At 48.1% G+C, this 9,000-nt stretch overlaps 1 protein-coding gene across 1 annotated transcript in view; it reads right to left on the bottom strand.

Moving 5' to 3' along the window:
- Positions 1-9,000, bottom strand: part of LOC311143677 (ras-associated and pleckstrin homology domains-containing protein 1-like) — a gene marked incomplete at its 3' end in the record, with an annotated part of 215,502 nt that overhangs the window by 141,907 nt on the left and 64,595 nt on the right. The window contains 1 exon segment of the mRNA XM_084179549.1: positions 1,042-1,111.

Here is a 9,000-nt window from a genome sequence, read left to right as displayed (position 1 = left end):
AAGGAAGCGATTCCCAAACCTTCCATAACAAAGCCATCACCTACAGAGAGATGAACTTGGAGAAGAGTCCCCTAAGTAAGCTTGTCCTGGGGCTCTGTTCACAAACACAAACAGACCCCACACAGCCCCAGGACAACAACAACAACAACACAACTAGACCCAACCAAATCATGAGAAAACAAAAAGAGAATTACTTGACACATTGGAAAGAACAAACAAAAAAACAGAGCAAACTAGAATGCTATTTGGCCCTAAACAGAGAGTACACAGTGGCAGAATACTTGACCACTGTGACTGACCCAAACTTAAGGAAAGCTTTGACTATGTACAGACTCAGTGAGCATAGCCTTGCTATTGAGAAAGGCCGCCGTAGGCAGACCTGGCTCTCAAGAGAAGACAGGCTATGTGCACACTGCCCACAAAATGAGGTGGAAACTGAGCTGCACTTCCTAACCTCCTGCCAAATGTATGACCATATTAGAGACACATATTTCCCTCAGATTACAGCGATCCACAAAGAATTCGAAAACAAACCCAATTTTGATAAACTCCCTTATCTACTGGGTGAAAAACCACAGTGTGCCATCACAGCTGCAAGATTTGTGACCTGTTGCCACAAGAAAAGGGCAACCAGTGAAGAACAAACACCATTGTAAATACAACCCATATTTATGTTTATTTATTTTCCCATTTGTACTTTAACTATTTGCACATTGTTACAACACTGTATATATACATAATATGACATTTGAAATGTCTTTATTCTTTTGAAACTTTCTGAGTGTAATGTTTACTGTTAATATTTATTGTTTATTTCACTTTTGTTTATTATCTACTTCACTTGCTTTGGCAATGTTAACACACGTTTCCCATGCCAATAAAGCCCTTAAATTGAATTGAAATTGAATTGACAGAGACAGAGAGGGATAGAGAGGCATTTGATAAAATAGTATCAAAAAAGTACCAAAGTCTTGGTATACACGTGGAACTGTGTGTACAGCATAAGATATGTACATTATAATTCACTACTACAGTTCTTACCTTTGGTGTAGTTTAGCTGGGCAGCCAAGATCCTCAGTCTGTCAGGAAACCACCTGATGGTTAAAATCACCTTGAAGGAAAAAGAGAGAGAGAGAGAGAGAGAGAGAGAGAGAGAGACAGAGACAGAGACAGAGACAGAGACAGAGACAGAGACAGAGACAGAGAGACAGAGAGACAGAGAGAGAGAGAGAGAGAGAGTGAGTAATTTATTCAGAGCAGAGAGTGCAGAACTATGATTCATGTGGATTCAATGCAACGCCAAATATCAATCCACTTATACCCACTGCTTTCTACAGACTCAGCTAACTGGAACTGTTACTGTAGACATCAATTATGTTTCCCAAATGGCACCCTATATTCCCTATATAGTGCACTACTTTTGACCAGATGGGCCCTATGCAAGCCCTGGTCAAGAGCAGGGAATAGGGGGCCATTTGGGCCACGAGGCCACAGGAGCCACACCAGCAGAGTAGCATTGTATCAGTACTTCTGGTATGGGCTGAAATGGATTGTGAGGAAAACCACCTGCCCTATGGTCTCTGATCTATCATATTCTCCCTCGAAAAATAGATTATTAATCTTAAAAGGGACTTCTATGTTTAATAAAGGTTAAATTGACAGCAGCATCCAGTACTATTACGGTTACCTTCGCTTCCTTGGGCACAGGGACTATGGTGGTCTGCTTGAAACATGTAGGTATTACAGACTCGGTCAGGGAGAGGCTGAAAATGTCAGTGAAGACACTTGCCAGTTGGTCCGCGCATGCTTTGAGTACACGTCCTGGTAATCCGTCTGGCCCCGCGGCCTTGTGAATGTTGACCTGTTTAAAGGTCTTGATCACATCAGACTACAAAGGGAAACCCAGCCGCGAGCTACCAAGTGACGCGAGCCTACCAGATGAGCTAAATGCCTTTTGTGCTCGCTTCGAGGCAAGCAACACTGAAGCATGCATGAGAGCACCAGCTGTTCTGGACGACGGTGTGATAGCGCTCTCGGTAGCCTGCCTAAATGATTACCGCCCCACGGCACTCACGTCGGTAGACATGAAGTGCTTTGAAAGGCTGGTCATGGCTCACATCAGCAGCATCATCCCCGATACCCTAGACCCACTCCAATTAGCATACCGCCCCAACACATCCACAGATGAAGCACTCCACACTGCCCTTTCCCACCTGGACAACAGGAACACCTATGTGAGAATGCTGTTCATTGGCTACAGCTCAGCGTTCAACACCATAGTGCCCACAAAGCTCATCACTAAGCTAAGGACCCTGGGACTAAACACCTCCCTCTGCAACTGGATCCTGGACTTCCTGACGGGCTGCCCCCAGGTGGTAAGGGTAGGCAACAACACGTCTGCCACGCTGATCCTCAACACTGGGGCCCCTCAAGAGTGCGTGCTTAGTCCCCTCCTGTACTCCATGTTCACCTACGACTGCGTGGCCAAACACGACTTCAACACCATCATTAAGTTTGCTGACGACACATTGGTAGGCCTGATCACCGTCAACGATGAGACAGCCTATATGGAGGTCAGAGACCTGGCAGTGTGGTGCTAGGACAACAACCTCTCCCTCAATGTGAGCAAGACAAAGGAGCTGATCGTAGAAAAGGAGGGCCGAACAGGCTCCCATTAACATCGACGGGGCTGTAGTGGAGCGGGTCGAGAGTTTCAAGTTCCTTGGTGTCCACAACACCAACGAACTGTCATGATCCTAACACACCAAGACAGTCGTGAAGAGGGCACGACAACACCTTTTCCCGCTCAGGAGACTGAAAATATTTGGCACGGGTCACCAGATCCTCAAAAAGTTCTACAGCTGCACCATCGAGAGCATCCTGACCGGTTATATCACCGCCTAGTATGGCAACTGCTTGGCATCAGACCGTAAGGCGCTACAGAGGGTAGTGCGTACAGCCCAGTTCATCACTGGGGCCAAGCTTCCTGCCATCCAGGACCTACAGTGAGGGAAAAAAGTATTTGATCCCCTGCTGATTTTGTATGTTTGCCCACTGACAAAGAAATGATCAGTCTGTAATTTTAATGGTAGGTTTATTTAAACAGTGAGAGACAGAATTACAACAAGAAAATCCAGAAAAACGCATGTCAAAAATGTTATAAATTGATTTGCATTTTAATGAGGGAAATAAGTATTTGACCCCCTCTCAATCAGAAAGATTTCTTGCTCCCAGGTGTCTTTTATACAGGTAACGAGCTGAGATTAGGAGCACACTCTTAAAGGGAGTGCTCCTAAGGTCAGTTTGTTACCTGTATAAAAGACACCTGTCCACAGAAGCAATCAATCAATCAGATTCCAAACTCTCCACCATGGCCAAGGCCAAAGAGCTCTCCAAGGATGTCAGGGACAAGATTGTAGACCTACACAAGGCTGGAATGGGCTACAAGACCATCGCCAAGCAGCTTGGTGAGAAGGTGACAACAGTTGGTGCAATTATTCGCAAATGGAAGAAACACGAAATACCTGTCAATCTCCCTCTGCCTGGGGCTCCATGCAAGATCTCACCTCGTGGAGTTGCAATGATCATGAGAACGGTGAGGAATCAGCCCAGAACTACACGGGAGGATCTTGTCAATGATCTCAAGGCAGCTGGGACCATAGTCACCAAGAAAACAATTGGTAACACACTATGCCGTGAAGGACTAAAATCCTGCAAGGTCCCCCTGCTCAAGAAAGCACATATACAGGGCCGTCTGAAGTTTGCCAATGAACATCTGAATGATTCAGAGGAGAACTGGGTGAAAGTGTTGTGGTCAGATGAGACCAAAATTGAGCTCTTTGGCATCAACTCAACTCGCCGTGTTTGGAGGAGGAGGAATGCTGCCTATGACCCCAAGAACACCACCCCCACCGTCAAACATGGAGGTGGAAACATTATGCTTTGGGGGTGTTTTTCTGCTAAGGGGACAGGACAACTTCACCGCATCAAAGGGACGATGGACGGGGCCATGTACCGTCAAATCTTGGGTGAGAATGGGTCGTGGATGGGTATTCCAGCATGACAATGACCCAAAACACACGGCTAAGGCAACAAAGGAGTGGCTCAAGAAGAAACACATTAAGGTCCTGGAGTGGCCTAGCCAGTCTCCAGACCTTAATCCCATAGAACATCTGTGGAGGGAGCTGAAGGTTTGAGTTGCCAAACGTCAGCCTCGAAACCTTAATGACTTGGAGAAGATCTGCAAAGAGGTGCGGAACAAAATCCCTCCTGAGATGTGTGCAAACCTGTTGGCCAACTACTAGAAACGTCTGACCTCTGTGATTGCCAACAAGGGTTTTGCCACCAAGTAGTAAGTAATGTTTTGCAGAGGGGTCAAATACTTATTTCCCTCATTAAATTGCAAATCAATTTATAACATTTTTGACATGCGTTTTTCTGGATTTTTTGTTGTTGTTATTCTGTCTCTCACTGTTCAAATACACCTACCATTATAATTATAGACTGATCATGTCTTTGTCAGTGGGCAAACGTACAAAATCAGCAGGGGATCAAATACTTTTTTCCCTCACCGTATATACCAGGCGGTGTCAGAGGAAAGCCCCCAAAAAATTGTCAAAGACTCCAGTCACCAAAGTCATAGACTGCTCTCTCTGCTACCACACGGCAAGCGGTACCGGAGCGCCAAGTCTAGGACCAAAAGGCTCCTTAACAGCTTCTACCCTCAAGCAATAAGACTTCTGAACAATTAATTAAATGGCCACCCGGACTATTTACAGGCTCAGCACTACTGTAGGTAATCATCCCTGACAACTTGAGCTACACACTCAGTCTCCACTGAGGACTTATGTAAGTCATACAAACGTGGTAACCCTCGCAAGGCTGCCGGCCCAGACGGCCCTCAGAGCATGTGCAGACCAGCTGGCTGTGTTCCCATACTGCTTCAAGATGTCCACTGTCATCCCCATGCCCCAGAAAGGGAAAGTAACTGAACTGAATGACTACCGACCCGTAGCTCTCACTTCCGTCATCATGAAGCGCTTCGATAGGCTAGTCAAAGACCATATCACCTCCTCCCTCCCCGATACACTCAACCCTCTTCAATTTGCCTACCGTCCTGACAGATCCATGGACGACGCAATCACCATTACACTGCACAACGCCCTTACCCATCTGGACAAAAGGAATGCTTATGTGAGGATGCGGTTCATCGACTACAGCTCGGCCTTCAATACCATAGTGCCCTATAAGTTCATTACAAAGCTCACGGCCCTGGGTCTGAACTCTGGGTCTGAACTCTGACGGGCCGCCCCCAGGTGGTCAAGGTTGGCAACATTACCTCCTCCACACTGATCCTCAACACGGGGGCCCCACAAGGGTGCATCCTCAGTCCCCTCCCGTACTCTCTGTATACCCACGACTGCGTGGCCTCACACAGTTCCAACTCCATCATCAAGTTCACTGACGACACGACAGTAGTAGGTCTGATTACCAACAACGACGTGACGGCCTACAGGGAGGAGGTAGGTACTCTGACGGCGTTTTACCAGGTAAACAACCTCTCCCTCAACGTTAGCAAAACAAAGGAGCTGATTGTGGAGGAAGGCTGGACCAGGCTGGACACGCCCCCCTCCCATCCTCATCAATGGGGCCGCAGTGGAGACGGTCAATAACTTCTAATTCCTCAGCGTACACATCTCAGAGAAGCTGAACTGGTCTAACCACACGGACACCGTGGTGAAGAAGGCACGACAGCGACTCTTCAACCTCAGGATGCTGAAGAAATGTGGCCTGTCCCAGAGGGCCTCACAGTGTTCTACAGGAGCACCATCGAGAGCATACTGCCGGGCTGCATCACAGCCTGGTACGGCAGCTCCACCGCCAGGCTCGCCGTGGAGCGTAAGGCTCTTCAGAGGGTGATACGTGCAGCTGGACGCACCGTTGGGTGCCCACTGCCTGTCCTCCAGGACACCTACAGCACCAGGTGTCGCAGGAAGGAAGGCCAAGAAGATCATCAGGGACCTCAGCCACGCCCTGCTGTGTAGATACATTTACATTTCACATTTTAGTCATTTAGCAGACGCTCTTATCCAGAGCGACTTACAGTTAGTGAGTGCATACATTATTATTTTTATTTATTTTTCATACTGGCCCCCCGTGGGAATCGAACCCACAACCCTGGCGTTGCAAACGCCATGCTCTACCAACTGAGCTACATCCCTGCCAGCCATTCCCGCCCCTACCCTGGACAACGCTGGGCCAAATTGTGCACCGCCCCATTGGTCTCCCGGTCGCGGCCGGCTACGACAGAGCCTGGATTCGAACCAGGATCTCTAGTGGCACAGCTAGCACTGCAATGCAGTGCCTTAGACCACTGCGCCACTCGGCTAACGCTGCTGCTGCTGTGTAGATAACGCTGCTGCTGCTGTGTAGATAACGCTGCTGCTGCTGTGTAGATAACGCTGCTGTGTAGATAACGCTGCTGTGTAGATAACGCTGCTGTGTAGATAACGCTGCTGCTGCTGTGTAGATAACGCTGCTGTGTAGATAACACTGCTGCTGCTGTGTAGATAACGCTGCTGCTGCTGTGTAGATAACGCTGCTGCTGCTGTGTAGATAACGCTGCTGCTGCTGTGTAGATAACGCTGCTGCTGCTGTGTAGATAACGCTGCTGCTGTGTAGATAACGCTGCTGTGTAGATAACGCTGCTGTGTAGATAACGCTGCTGTGTAGATAACACTGCTGCTGCTGTGTAGATAACGCTGCTGTGTAGATAACGCTGCTGTGTAGATAACGCTGCTGCTGTGTAGATAACGCTGCTGTGTAGATAACGCTGCTGTATAGATAACGCTGCTGTGTAGATAACGCTGCTGTATAGATAACGCTGCTGCTGCTGTGTAGATAACGCTGCTGTGTAGATAACGCTGCTGTGTAGATAACGCTGCTGCTGCTGTGTAGATAACGCTGCTGTGTAGATAACGCTGCTGCTGCTGTGTAGATAACGCTGCTGTGTAGATAACGCTGCTGCTGTGTAGATAACGCTGCTGCTGTGTAGATAACGCTGCTGTGTAGATAACGCTGCTGTGTAGATAACGCTGCTGCTGTGTAGATAACGCTGCTGTGTAGATAACGCTGCTGTGTAGATAACGCTGCTGTATAGATAACGCTGCTGTGTAGATAACGCTGCTGCTGCTGTGTAGATAACGCTGCTGTGTAGATAACGCTGCTGCTGCTGTGTAGATAACGCTGCTGCTGCTGTGTAGATAACGCTGCTGCTGCTGTGTAGATAACGCTGCTGCTGCTGTGTAGATAACGCTGCTGCTGCTGTGTAGATAACGCTGCTGCTGTGTAGATAACGCTGCTGCTGTGTAGATAACGCTGCTGCTGTGTAGATAACGCTGCTGCTGCTGTATAGATAACGCTGCTGTATAGATAACGCTGCTGTGTAGATAACGCTGCTGTGTAGATAACGCTGCTGCTGTGTAGATAACGCTGCTGTGTAGATAACACTGCTGCTGCTGTGTAGATAACGCTGCTGTGTAGATAACGCTGCTGTGTAGATAACGCTGCTGTATAGATAACGCTGCTGCTGCTGTGTAGATAACGCTGCTGTGTAGATAACGCTGCTGTGTAGATAACGCTGCTGCTGCTGTGTAGATAACGCTGCTGCTGCTGTGTAGATAACGCTGCTGCTGCTGTGTAGATAACGCTGCTGCTGCTGTGTAGATAACGCTGCTGCTGCTGTGTAGATAACGCTGCTGCTGCTGTGTAGATAACGCTGCTGCTGCTGTGTAGATAACGCTTCTGCTGCTGTGTAGATAACGCTGCTGCTGCTGTGTAGATAACGCTGCTGTATTGATAACGCTGCTGTGTAGATAACGCTGCTGTGTAGATAACGCTGCTGTATAGATAACGCTGCTGTGTAGATAACGCTGCTGTGTAGATAACTCTGCTGTGTAGATAACGCTGCTGTGTAGATAACGCTGCTGTGTAGATAACGCTGCTGTGTAGATAACGCTGCTGCTGCTGTGTAGATAACGCTGCTGTGTAGATAACGCTGCTGCTGCTGTGTAGATAACGCTGCTGTATTGATAACGCTGCTGTGTAGATAACGCTGCTGTGTAGATAACGCTGCTGTATAGATAACGCTGCTGTGTAGATAACGCTGCTGTGTAGATAACTCTGCTGTGTAGATAACGCTGCTGTGTAGATAACGCTGCTGTGTAGATAACGCTGCTGTGTAGATAACGCTGCTGCTGCTGTGTAGATAACGCTGCTGTGTAGATAACGCTGCTGCTGCTGTGTAGATAACGCTGCTGTGTAGATAACGCTGCTGTGTAGATAACGCTGCTGCTGTGTAGATAACGCTGCTGCTGTGTAGATAACGCTGCTGCTGCTGTGTAGATAACGCTGCTGCTGCTGTGTAGATAACGCTGCTGCTGCTGTGTAGATAACGCTGCTGCTGCTGTGTAGATAACGCTGCTGCTGCTGTGTAGATAACGCTGCTGTGTAGATAACGCTGCTGTGTAGATAACGCTGCTGCTGCTGTGTAGATAACGCTGCTGCTGCTGTGTAGATAACGCTGCTGCTGCTGTGTAGATAACGCTGCTGCTGCTGTGTAGATAACGCTGCTGCTGCTGTGTAGATAACGCTGCTGCTGTGTAGATAACGCTGCTGCTGTGTAGATAACGCTGCTGTGTAGATAACGCTGCTGTGTAGATAACGCTGCTGTGTAGATAACGCTGCTGTGTAGATAACGCTGCTGTGTAGATAACGCTGCTGTGTAGATAACGCTGCTGTGTAGATAACGCTGCTGTGTAGATAACGCTGCTGTGTAGATAACGCTGCTGTGTAGATAACGCTGCTGTGTAGATAACGCTGCTGTATAGATAACGCTGCTGTGTAGATAACGCTGCTGTGTAGATAACGCTGCTGTGTAGATAACGCTGCTGTGTAGATAACGCTGCTGCTGCTGTGTAGATAACGCTGCTGTGTAGATAA

This window comes from Coregonus lavaretus (assembly GCF_964263955.1).
Source record: "Coregonus lavaretus genome assembly, chromosome: 16".
Lineage (NCBI taxonomy): Eukaryota > Metazoa > Chordata > Actinopteri > Salmoniformes > Salmonidae > Coregonus > Coregonus lavaretus.
The sequence above is the reverse complement of the archived record's forward strand: the minus strand, read 5'-3'. Positions and strand labels throughout refer to the sequence as shown.